The 14083-nt window shown below is 47.6% G+C and overlaps 1 protein-coding gene across 2 annotated transcripts in view; it reads left to right on the top strand.

Moving 5' to 3' along the window:
• Nucleotides 1-14083, top strand: part of LOC133105651 (single-stranded DNA-binding protein 2) — a 92293-nt gene that overhangs the window by 49301 nt on the left and 28909 nt on the right. The window lies entirely within an intron of this gene.

The following is a 14083-nucleotide window of genomic DNA, read 5'->3' as shown; positions in this document are numbered from 1 at the left end:
CTCCCTGTCTCCCTCTCTCTCTCCTCCTCAAGCGGGGGTGCGTAACGAGGCCCCCAATGAGATTGGCAGGACCAGAGCTGTTGAATATGCAGGGCTCTCTCGCCCCCCCCCCCTCTCTCTTTCCTCCCAAACGAGGCACTGCACCCCTGTAGCAAGGGAGAGGCTGCCAGCCAGATGCCCGTCTAAAAATGGACATGTCGCTCAAGAGAGAAAAACTTGTGTTGACTGCCCATGGTGGTCTGTGGGTGTGGGTATGTGGGGGTAAAAATCTCCATTCTGTGTGTTATTAATATTGGTATTGGCATTTGTCCTGCTGAGGAATATTAATATTTTCACAAAGGCGGGGATATGTATAAATGTCTAATGTATGGGAACTATATTCAGCACATTCATTTACAGACGCATATATTTTTCCCCCATTTATCCTCGGTGAATTCAATACTATAATCATCTTCAGTTGTGTGTAACTCAATCTGAAAAGTGTAAATACCAATTATTCATATGTCCTTATTATATAGCCTGCTGTGAGAATGTAGCTGAAGTTACATGCTGGCTTCCTTTGTACAGGCACACACACACACACACACACACACACAGATGTCCATTAAAATACAGTGCAATGTGTACCTAAGACAAAACTAGTACAATTACACAATAACAATAACAAAAATGATCTGGTGTACTTCAGCTAAAGATACAGTAGCAGTAGTTTGTGCATTTGCTCCCGGTATGTTATTGTAATTGTAATTTACTATTATTATATTTTTAATGTATTATTATTATTATTATTATTATTATTATTATTGATAATATGTTGTAGCTGTAGACATAGTCTTAGGAGTAGTAGTAGTGTTGTTGTTGTTGTTTTTTTCTAAAATATTATTTTCCGCATTTTTGCGCTATTGTTGAGCAGATTTACAGAATTACAAATAACTGCTTAATTGTTCTCATGCAATACAGTTAACTATGCAAGCTTTGGCAGTAAAGATAATGAAATGTGTCGTGCCAACAACAGATTTGAAATTGAAATTGAGAGGGACACAGATGGGGTCCGGGCTTGGATGAGGAGGAGCCTGCTCACCCTCAGTCCTGCTGAAACCCAAACAAACCGTGGACCCCATCACAGCCCCAACTTCTGCTGTAAATATTTACTCTGGCTGTCTCCCCTTCTGCCACGCAATGCAGAGGACTCTCTGAAGTCTGTCTGTCTGTCTGTGCGGTGCCAGAGCTCTCCCGTTTGTCCCAGTGCACTGCTGTGTCCTGATAAGCCCCCTTAATATCTCTCCTGTCAGCCTAAGCGCGGCCTGGAAGACTGCGGCCGTTAGCATCGTCATGGTAAATCGGGCTTTGTGAGAGGGCTTCATTGTGTAGTGGTTAGAGCGCTGGACTTTCCGTGAGAAAATGGCCATCCCTTTAGGAAGTGAGTGATCGCATTCGGAGGATGTGGACTGCCAGTATGTCGAGTTACCTTGTGCACAGCAGTTTGTGTAATGATATCTCCTGTAAAAATAGGCATTAATAATAACAATTAAAAAAATGAGTAGGCACGCATTACCGTATCATTCAAAATCTTCCCACATACATAGAAAAAGAACAAATTCTTGTGACTTTGAGCGTGTCTAGCTTTTTTTCCTGAGTGAATTTTTCAGTGCAGTAGTTTTTTTTCTTGTTGTTCATGTAAAGTTAATTTCTTGTTTTCAAGCTGCATCATCCCAGCTCAAGCATCAAGGCCATGTATGTTACATGCCTGGGTGGAGTCAGAAAACAGGGAGCAACAGTAGAGAGGTCCAACCTAGAGGCGAAATTCCTCCGTGCTTAAATCTGCTTGTGCAGTCCTGTTGTTTTTACAACGGGCCCCTATGGGGAAGTTTCTTTCGATGAGCTGTTGATCAGGACAATTTGGGTTCGCACAAATCGTTAACAAATAGGAGCTGATGGGTGAGCTTGCCACCTTTCCCCTGTGAAATCTTTGGAGAAATGGAGGCTGCGCAGCGTCATTGGCTGCTGAGTGAAAATGGGCGGAGTTTTGCCTGTTAATGTGTGGATGGATGCACCAGAGGGGGCGGGCTGCCGGATATGAAGGGCAGTGGCCCCTGTAATTATGGAGAGGTGGAAGGCGCGTGCCCCCTTTAAATGGCACGGAGGGTTGAGGAATGATGGGTAATTATCCTGCGATTATTCTTTAACCTGCATGCCTGTATTCAGCCGGAGCTTGAAATTGCCCTTAAGTTTTCTGCAAATGTCTCTGAAAACTTTGCTTCTGGAACAGTGTGTACTTCACACACCCGGAGTGACCAACCAGCCTCTTGCCCTAGGTTTTGGAGTCCCCTCCGTCAGCACCTTTGGGAATGTGCACAGACCACCCCTTCTATGTGCCTGAAACTCCTTTTGTCCTGGAACAGGTGTCCCGTTGATTGGACCTGTGTGCAATCATTACAGAAAAGCAAGGATTCTCGCACTCTACCGTGTGTGTGCGTGTGCGTGCGTGTGTGTGCGTGTGTGTGTGTGTGTGTGTGTGCCTGCGCCTGCCTGCGTGTGTGTGTGTGCACGCGCATGTGTGTCTGGCACTGTGAAATTCACAAATTATCCCCAACCGCCTGCATGGGTGTGTGTCTCATCTTTAAATGTCTCATTAGCATCTCTATAGCGAAAGCAAAACTCTATTTAGGAATATGTCCATCTTCATACTGTATTGTATTATGTTGTACCTGACCTCCTCTTCTACTCGAAACACAAACAGTAATTCAGGAAAATGATACATTTTGTATGGTTTTTTTAGTGTGAGTTGAATGAAAAACATTGCTTGCTGCTGGCTGTAAAGGAAATGTAAACCCAAATACCCTCCTTCTAATCATCTGTGATTTGACTGTGCGCTTGACCGGTTGACCGAGTTACCGGACCAAAAGGAATTTTGGGGGGGGGGGGGGGGTGATGGAATTCACGGTTAAAATGTCTTCCTGCAGGTGCGGCGTAGTACACGCAAACAGCCTTTCCGCTAGTCATGCCAGCCTCACCTCGGAGAACAGAAAAATAGACGTCTCCAAATGTCTGTCCAGATAACGAGTGAGGCTTACAGGTGGAAACGTGCCCTTGTTCCTGTCTTTGAGAAAGAGTTGTCTCCCCGGAAGGGGGTTGTGGTGGTGAGCAGTTGGTCTCCCGTTAGCCCCCCGCGGACATGTGAACCTCTCCTCTCGCGTGGGCCGACTCCGCCCGAGGGAGCGGCGGTGAGCGAGCTGTCGGGCGGGGGGGGGGGTTGGGTGGCCCCCCGTTATCCGTCAGCGTCTCTGGAAACGGTTCCCCGACGGCACGCGAGGTCCGGCTGTGCCCATCGACCGCGGCGGAGCGGGGGGGGGGCGAAGCGGCCCGCCTCGCTGGACGTCTCGCTGGGTCTCAGCGCGATCCCTCTGCCCTTACGTTCCCCCTCTGTCAGTCCCACACGCCTGTCCTGTTTTTAGACCCTTTAGCATTCCCGGAACACCCGGCGCTACGTCACAAACTGTCACCCGTACAGGGCGAGGATGAAGCGTCCGTCTGAATCTGTGTGCGAGAGGCGTGTTCTCGCAACGTTGTAAACACACAAATATACACTCAGTAAGCATTTATTCGATATTTATCAGACTTCTACTGCTGTAGCCTATCCACGTACAGATGATGTGTTGTGTGTTAAGAGATGCACTTCTGCATACCACTGTTGTAATGTGTGGTTATTTGCGTTACATTACATTACATTATTGGCATTTTGGCAGACGCTCTTATCCAGAGCGACTTACTGTTGATTAGACTAAGCAAGAGACAGTCCTCCCCTGGAGCAATGCAGGGTTAAGGGCCTTGCTCAAGGACCCAACGGCTGTGCAGATTTTTTTTATTGTGGCTGCACCAGGATTAGAACCACCGACCTTGCGTGTCCCAGTCATTTACCTTAACCACTACGCTACAGGCCGCCCACGTTACTGTCACCTTCCTGTTAGCTTTGACCAGTCTGGCCATTCTTCTCTGACGTCTCTCATTAACAAGGCGTTTCTGTCTGCAGAACTGCTGTTCACTGTATTTTTCTTTTTTTCTCACCATTCTTTGCAAACTCTAGTGTGCGTGACTAGTGTAGACGAGTGTGCGTGAAAATCAGCAGATCAGGAGATCAGCAATTTTTGAGATACTCAAACCACCCTGTCTGCCATCAATAATCAAGTCACTTAGATCACATTTTTTCCCCATTCTGATGGTTGAGGTGAACATTAACTGAAGCTCCTGACCCGTATCTACATGATTTTATGCATTGCAGTGCTGCCACACAATTGGCTGATTAGATAATTACATGAATAAGTAGGTGTAATAAAGTAAATAAGGTGCTCGGTGAGTGTAAATAGTTCTAGCATATATTCCTCAAATATCATTTATTATTTTATTTATTTTTATTTAAAGCCTGTTTTTCACAATCAGTTGAAACGTACCAAAATTAGTTAACAGGGTTACGATGTTGATGTTGAGCAGGGAAAAGTCCCCCCTCCTCTTGTTTTTTGAGAGCTTCCTGTGACCGGTCAGACTGCAGGCTTCATTCAGGAAGTGGCCTAATGGCATTGGGGGAGGCCGGGGGGGGAGGGGGGTTATTAACTTCCTGAGTGGTGTCATTTGAATTTCCTGCTGTAACCATGGCCTTGAAACCAGAGAAAAGTAAAACCGCCTGTCCTCCTCCTGTCCCCCTGTGCTGGAGTGCCTATCGATCCACGCCCGCCCCTTCTGCAGAACGGAGAGGGAGATGCCATTCTTGCCAAAGACATGCATCCCTGGAATGAGTGTTTTTTTTTTATTTCATTTGTAATGTTTTTGGCTTTTAATGCTCCTCGTTATGGTACATTGCTCAGTGAACTGACACACAAGAGTATTTTAGCACAGACAAAATCATTAAAAATTAGGAATAAATTACGTGTCAGAACACAGCACATAAATAACTTAATTTGTTGTGCCTTCCTGCTATTGTGGATTTTCTGAAATCATACAGTATTTGTGCAAAGGTACCTTTCAAGCTGAATATTGTGGACAGTAACTCGTTATTCACATTAATAAAATATTTTGGGGAAAAAAAGTATCTTTTCTTTCAAACTTCCCCTTGAGTTTTAATATAAAAGGTAATTGATTTTTTTAAATATAAAACATAATCTTAACGCTTCCTAACTAACATGCTGCTTTTTTATCAGACTTTCGTCTTGTAGCCTAGCCGAAGTGAGACTTGTAATTCCGTCTGCGTTTTCTGGAGGTTTTTCTGGTTTCTAATGAGAATGGAGAATAGTTTGGGCTCTGCGGGACTCCTGGGGGCTGCTCTTCTCCACGGAGTGTCAGTTTGAGAGAGTGGCGCGCAGCAGTAACCTTGAGAAAGCCGCCGGATTAACATGCGCGTGGCGTTCAAGCACAAAGATAAATCTAAAGTCTGATTAGAGAGCGTGATGAGCTCTTCGCTGGAAGCCGAGTAAACAGGAAAACTGAATGAGTGTGTTCCACAGTCTCCAGTCCGAGGAGAATGGTCCGCAAAGCTTGGCGATATTTATTTATTTTTATCGCTCGGACCTAATTGCGAGATGCACTACAACAATGACCTAATTTGCCGGCTGGTTATGAGCGGAAATGACTATTATATTCGGGTTTGAGTGGTGATTACACTTGTGGCATTGGAAGGGTTCCCAAATTTCCAAATCGCAGGCGACAGCCTCTCTGTGGCATTAAGTGCTGTCTTGTTTATTGTCACCACCTGCCAGTCTGTTGTCTGATGCAGTCGTTAAGTGGAAATATGAAGCATAACTGTGCTGTTGGGCTGCAGTTAATCATAGGCCTCTGTCGGCTGTCTTTCACCCAGCCAAGATCAGCCGCCTGCGGTCTGTGCTCCTCTCCCCTGTCCTGGAGGTGCTGCACTCTTATCCTCTCCTGGAGGTGCTGCACTCTTATCCTCTCCTGGAGGTGCTGCACTCTGCTCTTCTCCTGGAGGTGCTGCACTCTGCTCTTCTCCTGGAGGTGCTCCTATCTGCTCCTCTCCTGGAGGTGCTCCTATCTGCTCCTCTCCTGGAGGTGCTGCACTCTGCTCCTCTCCTGGAGGTGCTTCTCTCTGCTCCTCTCCTGGAGGTGCTCCTCTCTGCTCCTCTCCTGGAGATGCTTCTCTCTGCTCCTCTCCTGGAGGTGCTGCACTCTGCTCCTCTTTTGGAGGTGCTCCTCCCCACTCCTCTCCTCTGTTCTGAGGGGTCTCTCACAGTCAATTTCCCTGCTTTTAATTGCCTTGCTCATCTCAGACCCCCCACCCCCCTTTCTCATTTTACCAGCTCTCTCTCCCTCCCTCTCTGTCATTCTTTGCCTTTCCCTTTGTCTCTCTCCTCTCACTTTTCCTATTTTGTGTTTCCCTCCTGTCTCTCTTCATGTGTCTCTCTCTGTTTTTGTTTCCTTGTGGGAGGTATGTTTTTTTGTTTTTGTTGTCGGTTGTCTATTTGTTTTTGCCTGTTTTTGGCATCTTTGTTCTGGCTGTTGTTATCATCTTTGTTCTGGGCTCTGTGAGTTTTTTTCCGAGAGATTTAAATAAAGGGGGCTTAAAAGTGAAAGTCTCTCTCTCTCTCTCTCTCTCTCTCTCTCTCTCTGTCTTATTGCCTCTCTCAGGTTGACATGGGGGTGAATGACAGCTTGACTGGCAGGGCCGTTCTGTGGCTTCTCTTACAGTTGCGGTTTGGCTCTAATTGATTACGTTAATCAGCTCTAATCAGAAAGCCCCCTCTCCCCTCGGCCAGGCTGATAGACAGCCAACAGCCCGAGCAATGCTGCCGATTTGTTAATCCCATGAAGGGGTTTTCATTAGGGTGGGAGGGATCTGCGGGGACGGATGAGGCAGTAATCAGTGGCCAATGAGGGCCTGTTCTAAAGTGCCTCGCCAACACCGCATGCCGCATTCGTCTAAACCCGCTCGTCAACACGATGCGGTCAGACGCCATCTTTAATGCTTATGCCGACAATGAAACTATCGTGTGTGTCGGCCTGCTGGAGCTCCCAGAGTGCACTGCTGCAAGACCGAGCTGCGCGTGGGCTGAAACGCACGCAGAGCTGAAACCGCATGCAGGGCTGAACCACACGCAGGGCTGAAACCCACGCAGGGCTGAACCGCACGCAGGGCTGAACCACACGCAGGGCTGAACCACACGCAGAGCTGAAACACACGCAGGGCTGAAACCCACGCAGGGCTGAAACCCACGCAGGGCTGAAACGCACGCAGGGCTGAAACGCACACAGGGACGAATGCATGCAGGGCTGAACCGCACATAGGGCTGAAACCCACGCAGAGCTGAAACGCACGCAGGACTGAACCGCACTCAGGGCTGATGCTAAAGCTCGGCCCGTCCCTCAACGCGCTGCCCGTAACCCTAGCCCCTGGAAAACAGCACGTTCAATAATTCAGGAAACAAATTTGTTTGCCAAAAGGTGCTTGGTTTTCATTTGGGAGAAGCTGGACTCCTCAGGTTTGAAGGCTAATATGGCTAACGATAATTAACACACCTCCATTGGCACGGCATGGACTTTTTTTTTTGTAATTTTCCTGTTGGGTACTAGGAGGTATTTTTGTGTTTGGGATTGAGTAATTGGTCAAAGTGAGGGGGTTACAGTGGCATCGCTAAAGGTAGCACGAGTCTTACAGTGAAACCATGCGCTTGCATTCTCTGACGTTTCTCTTTCGGTGAAAAAGAAAGGTATACGTTAGCTTAGCTTTTCTAAACTGAAAGGGACAGTTAGCTAACGTTTCCACTACATAACCCTGGAACCCTGCTAACAAGTGCTAAAGATCTGTCTGTTATCCACATCTGCACAAGTGTTTGTTCCTGTGATTTGCTGCTCTCGGCATATCCCAGTCCTAATTACCAAGCTGCAGAATTTATCATCTGGGCTATTAAACGCTGTTGAGAGCAAGTCTCTCTTAAATTGTATTAGTCTGATTGTCTGCCATTCTTGTGTTCTTTTGCTCATTTATGGGAACAGAGCGCTATTATGTGCCTTGAACATGCACAGAGCTGTAGTTGTGCTAATCGCTGTTATCTTGGTGATTGCTCTGTGGTTGACGCTGTTCTTTTTATAGCTAGTCGTTGCTCTGTTGTGAAGAGGCAGGGGAATTGAGTGTTGTTTGTCTGTTAACTCATGGATGTTTGAAATCTCGCTTGGTCAGCAGCCTTGTTGGCCCAGACTCCCAGGCATGCACACACTCACAGGCGAATGCACTCTCACACACACACACACACACACACACACTCAGGCACTCTCTCACACACACACACACACACACACACACACTCAATCTCTTGCGCACATGCACACACATACACACACACATACACACACACACACACACTCAGGCACTCTCACACACGCACACACACGCACACACACACACACACACACACTCAGGCACTCTCACACACGCACACACACACACACACACACACACACACACATACACACATGCACTTTCTCACACACACACACGCACTCACACACACACACTTTCCTCTAGTGAGTAGTCAGGAGGCTGTGGCAGAAGGCAGACTCAGGCCTGTAGGTGGTCAGGGAGGGGAGAGGTAGAGAAGCAGGGGGCTGGTGGGTGAACCTGTACAGCAGAGGAAGAAATAACCCACATTTCACATCATCTGACTATCACAGTCTCCACTGAGAGTTACTCATTCTTCATGTTTCCAGGCAAAGAAACTCAAGCTGTGTGTCTGTGGCTGAAACTACTCATTACAGTACTCCATTTAATGACCGAAACTACTGGAATTTGAACCTTTTTCATACCTGTCATTTACATTCTTTGACAACAACCAAGTCTGTTGGTGTGTGTGTGTGTGCGCATACATTTGCATGTATGTTGTATGGAAGTGTATTTATGTGTGTATTTTTCTGTTTGAGAGTATACAGTATGTGTGTGCACGTGCATGTGTGAGTGTGTGTGTATGTATATGTGTGTGCGTGCGTGCGTGTGTGTATGTATATGTGTGTGTGTGCGTGTGTGTGTGTGTGTGTGCATGTATGTGTGTGTGTGTGTGCGTCTGTGCGTGAATGTGCGTGTGTGTGCGTGTGTAAGTGTATGTGTGTGCGTGTATGTGCGTGTGTGTGTGTGTGTGTGTGTGCGTGCGTGCTTGCGTGCGTGTGTATGTGTATGTGTGTGCGTGTATGTGCGTGCATATGTGTGCGTGTGTGTGTGTGCGTGTGTTGAAAGCTGAAATAAGCACATTGGGGAGTGTGCATGCTGGTGGTGAGGCAGGGATCGTTAGAGGTACCTCAGCACATGCAGACCGCTGTACTGTGTGCTTGGATCCTACGGAGTGGAAAAGAGGAAGCAGTAAAGCAGCAGGGGGTGATGGGAGAGGCAGAGAGAGCGATGGGGAGTTCTTTACAGACGCCACGGCCCCCGCTTTCAAACACGCACCCCCGACCTAAAAAAGCAGCCAGTCGAAACTCCGCAGAGACACAGGCCAATTTCAGAGCACAGAAGGGAGGGAGGAGAAGGAGGTGAGAGATAGGGATGGAGAGAGAGAGGGGGGGGGAGAGAGACGGAGAGCGACTGAGAGAGAGAGATGGAGAGAAACAGAGATGTGATGTGGGCGCAGGGGGCTGAGATGGAGGCTGGGATTTGGAGCAGAGCTCGCTCAGCAGAGCAGGGCAGTGGGGGTCCCCAGGGTAAAACAGCCTGGTGGATGGGGGGTTTCGGGGGACGGGCGGGGCGCTGCCGTCTCTCACGCTGTCACTGGTGGCCGGTCACTCCAGAGGAACAGTGAGCAGTGGTACCGGTGGCAGAAGACCTGCAGGATTATTGGTTTTCAAACATCCAGACACTCCTCCTGTATACACTTATTTTATATCACAGTTAAGGCCACAATATATACAGTGAGTATATGAGGGTATTCTTATACCTTTATGTACTAACATATCTTGTTTTCACCATGTATAAATTACTGCATATACATAAGTCCCCCCATTTCAGGGCACCTTAATGTTTGGGACAAATTTTATAAGTGGTTCTGATTAGTTTGGTGTGTTCAATTGCTTTCTTACTACAGGTGTAAGAGAGTTTTCAGTATCTTGTGTTGATTCTTGGCTTTGGATTGCCTTTGGAGCCTGTTATTGGCGTGAGGATGACAGTTGTGCCAATTAAAGTCAAGGAAGCTGTCTGAAAGAAGAAAAAGACAGTGACATAAACCAGACCTCAGGCTTACCAAAACCAACTGTTTGGAACATCATTAAGAAGAAATGTACAGTGCTGGTGAGATCAGTAATCGCAAAAGGACATGGTAAGCAAAGGAAGATATGCACAATCTCCATAACGAGTAATGAATCCCCAAACACCCCACTGACAGATCACAGAAAGACTCTTCTGAAGGCAGGTGTTGATGTTTCAGTGACTACTATTCACAGTTGACTTGACAAACAACTACAAAGGCTACATTGCAAGATGCGAACCACTAGTTAGATCCAAAAACAGGATGGCCAGGTTAGAGTTACGCTAAGAAGTACCTAAAAGAGCCTGCAGAGTTCTGTAAAAAGGTATCATGGACAGATGAAACCAAGATTTACTTGCATGGGAACAATGGCAATATACGTATTTGGTCATATTATTAGCACCTTGACCACTTGAATATGCTCTTTTGCCCAAATAAAAAGGTCAAACTTTGTACATGTTGTAATTATACCTTTGGAAGTGACACTGTGGCTTCAGGAAGGGCGGTTGTGACCAGTCACTCAGTGCGGTCGTTATGTTCACTGCACCCCTGCCCCCACCTCCCCCCCCCCCTAGGCGCCTCGCCCTCTGCTCTCCCATCCTCCCGCCAGGCATCCTCCCGCCTCCCCCATCAAAGCACAGGCCATTTATAGCCACGGCATCCTCGTTTCCGCGAAACTGAAACGGTGCCCATTGTTTGAGTGGCTAAAAGGAGGGGGGCGGGGGACGGTTGGCACAATGCAACAGGAAGTTTACCCGAAAGCAGTGAAATCCACCGCCACTTCAGGAAAACAAGAGGCGCGTATCTGCGGTGGCAGGCTGGAGATGAGGGGAAGGGGGATTAAGGCCAATTTTGCTTCAACGACAAAGTGTCTCGCGATGCAGCATCTGCTGACTGAACTTCATCAGACGACATTGCACATTTCCAGTTCAGAGACAGTGCCTTTGTTGCTACAGCAACCGGCTTTTCCTCATACCCATCCATTTTTCTAGCTAGCTAGCTATGTAAACAAAATGTCTTTAGTAGTAGCCTTATAGTAAACTAGTGTCCTCACCATGGCAACCTTTTGCCTTCATTTCAGTCAACCAATGGCGGCTCTGTGACGCTTGTCTGCTCATGAGGTCACGGCGGCTGAACTCGCCAGAACAGACCCCCCCCGTGTGGCCCAGCCAAGCCCTTGCGCCTGGACTCGAGGGTTCGAGTCTGAAGCGTTTGAGGACTCGCCTGTCATGCAAGGCACACCAGTTCAGGAAAATCCACCCGCACCGATTGACCCTTTTCACCTGTCTTTCATCGTTTCTCATTGTGACCCTAACCTGGCGTCAGGGTTAGTTAGCTCTAGTTACGCTGTTTCTGAATGACCCTCGGTGTGTGCGCTGTGACAGTGTAACACAGCTGCCTGCTCTAGGCATAGTCCATCTGCTTCCCCTAGGCCTGTTTACCACAGGCTAGTGCTCCGTCCCTGTAGGATTGCATCAGGTCCTCGCACACACAGTCGCACGCACACAGACACACACGCGCACACACACACAAACGCACTCTCTCTCTGTCTCTCCCTTCCGCCACCCCCACAAGAATGACTGCTTACTAGTTGCATAGCCAGGAATTTTGGGGTGGGGGGGGTGATGCACAGTTTACACATCGAGCATTTCGGCCGGGCTTCAAACTCAACATCCACAACCCCCACCGCCCACCGCTCCCCCTCTTGGCTACATCTCTGCTGCTCACTGCACTAGAATAGAAACAGGGCCTTAAGGAATTGGGGGGGGGGGTGCGGGGGGGTGCTGCAAAGAGGGGGGAGGATGTGGGGGAGAGGAAAGAGGATGGGAGAGCTGCAATAGCCTGGCCCCAGTGTATTACCCGGCTACGCACCTTTTCCACTGCACAGCCTGAACCCGGCTGGCTCCCCTCCACGTCTACCTCACGGGTTTCTACACTGACGGCGACGGACAGAGCGTCATTGAGCAGCCCGTCGTCCCTGACTACTGCCCGCTCGTAAACACCAGCGGCCGTGCCGGTAGGCTGAGCTGACACCGTCGGGCCAATGAAAAAAGATCACGGGACACCGACGGCAACCTTGACTAAGTGAGTCGGGCTGGTTCCAGGTCTGGTTCCAGGTCCGTTTGACTTGTGTCCTCAGAGGCCGCTGTGTGTGGATTACACAGCAGGGTCAAAAACATATGCGGAATACTTCTTATGATGCCGGTTCAGTTTGAAATCAAACTCTCTGCTGTGAAATTTCAAAGGAACTGTGTTGGAAGAACCACTTTACTGGTGGAATTACAGAAAATAAAGTAACAAAACCAATGTTGCTCTGAATGTGCCTTTTTTTGAATTTCCTAGTCATGTGATGTGCAGGAATTTTACTGGTATTTTAACCTCCTGAGGCCCAGGAGAAAACATTTTAAGTATTTTCCATTTTTTGGCATTGTCTTGGATGACACAAATATGTTGCAGTGCAAATTCAGGGAAGTTCAGGCCAGCCTTTAATGTCCTCATTTGAGGACAAAGGGTCTCGGGTGGTTAAAGGGTTGAAGTGATTTGAAGTATTTGACCCAGGTCTGCTGGATTAAGATATTGATCTGGACCAGCATATGTAGGAAGAGGTGGTACAGTGTAGGTTTGTGGTGTAAAGTGGTTGATCAGAAAGTAGCTGTCTGGACATGGCTGGATCATACCACTACCTCACTCACAGTGGATCTCTGCTTGCTCTCATTAACAGCCCAGGGGACAGAGTAGTGTAAGGGACTGGCCGTTCCTTCTTTGAAGCCCTCGGCTCTGCTAATCCATGACTTATTTAATGTCTCTGCTCATTACTCCACCATTTTCCTTCTTTTTTTTCCCTTTCCATTCTTTGTTTCTTGCAGTCTTCCTTCCTTCCTCTCTCCCATCCTCCTCATCTTTCATCAGCTAATTATTTCAAGTTCAGACGACCAGGAGTCTCCATTTCTGTCCTTGCACCTTTTTGGTGTGTGACTGCTCTTTTTTTCCCCCTTTTGGTTGACTTTCTCTGATGTTCTTGCGTGTGACTTTAAAAACAATTCTGTGTGTATTACAATGAGCTTCATGACTGGCTTTAAAAAAAATTGTTTGGGTGCTGTTTTTGCTGTGTGACTGTTCGTTTGGGTGCTGGATCACTGGCTGTTTTTAATTTGTGTGTTGTGTTTTTCCTGTGTGGCTGTTTGGATATTATGTTTGGATATTATTTTTTATGGGCACTGTTTTGCTGCTGTGTGCCTGTTTTGTGAGGGTGCTGTTTTGTTGCTGTGTGCCTGTTTTTTGTGGGTGTCGTTTTGTTCCTGTGTGACTGTTTTGTATGGGTGTTGTGTTGCTGTGTGACTGTTTTTGTGTAGGCACTGTTTCTGTGTGACTCTTTTTTTGTAGGCACTGTTTTCTGCTATGTGACTGTTTTTGTGTGGGTGTTGTTGTTTCTGTGTGACTGTTTTTGTGTAGGCACTGTTTTCTGCTTTGTGCCTGTTTTGTGTGGGTGTTGTTTTGTTCCTGTGTGACTGTTTTGTATGGGTGCTGTGTTGCTGTGTGACTGTTTTTGTAGGTGCTGTTTTCTGCGGTGTGACTGTTTTTGTGTAGGCGCTGTTGTTTCTGTGTGACTGTTTTTGTGTAGGCGCTGTTGTTTCTGTGTGACTGTTTTTGTGTAGGCGCTGTTGTTTCTGTGTGACTGTTTTTGTATAGGCGCTGTTTTCTGCTGTGTGACTGTTTTTGTGTAGGCGCTGTTGTTTCTGTGTGACTGTTTTTGTGTAGGCGCTGTTGTTTCTGTGTGACTGTTTTTGTGTAGGCGCTGTTGTTTCTGTGTGACTGTTTTTGTGTAGGCGCTGTTGTTTCTGTGTGACTGACTCTGC

Source organism: Conger conger, chromosome 12 (assembly GCF_963514075.1).
Source record: "Conger conger chromosome 12, fConCon1.1, whole genome shotgun sequence".
Lineage (NCBI taxonomy): Eukaryota > Metazoa > Chordata > Actinopteri > Anguilliformes > Congridae > Conger > Conger conger.
The sequence above is the reverse complement of the archived record's forward strand: the minus strand, read 5'-3'. Positions and strand labels throughout refer to the sequence as shown.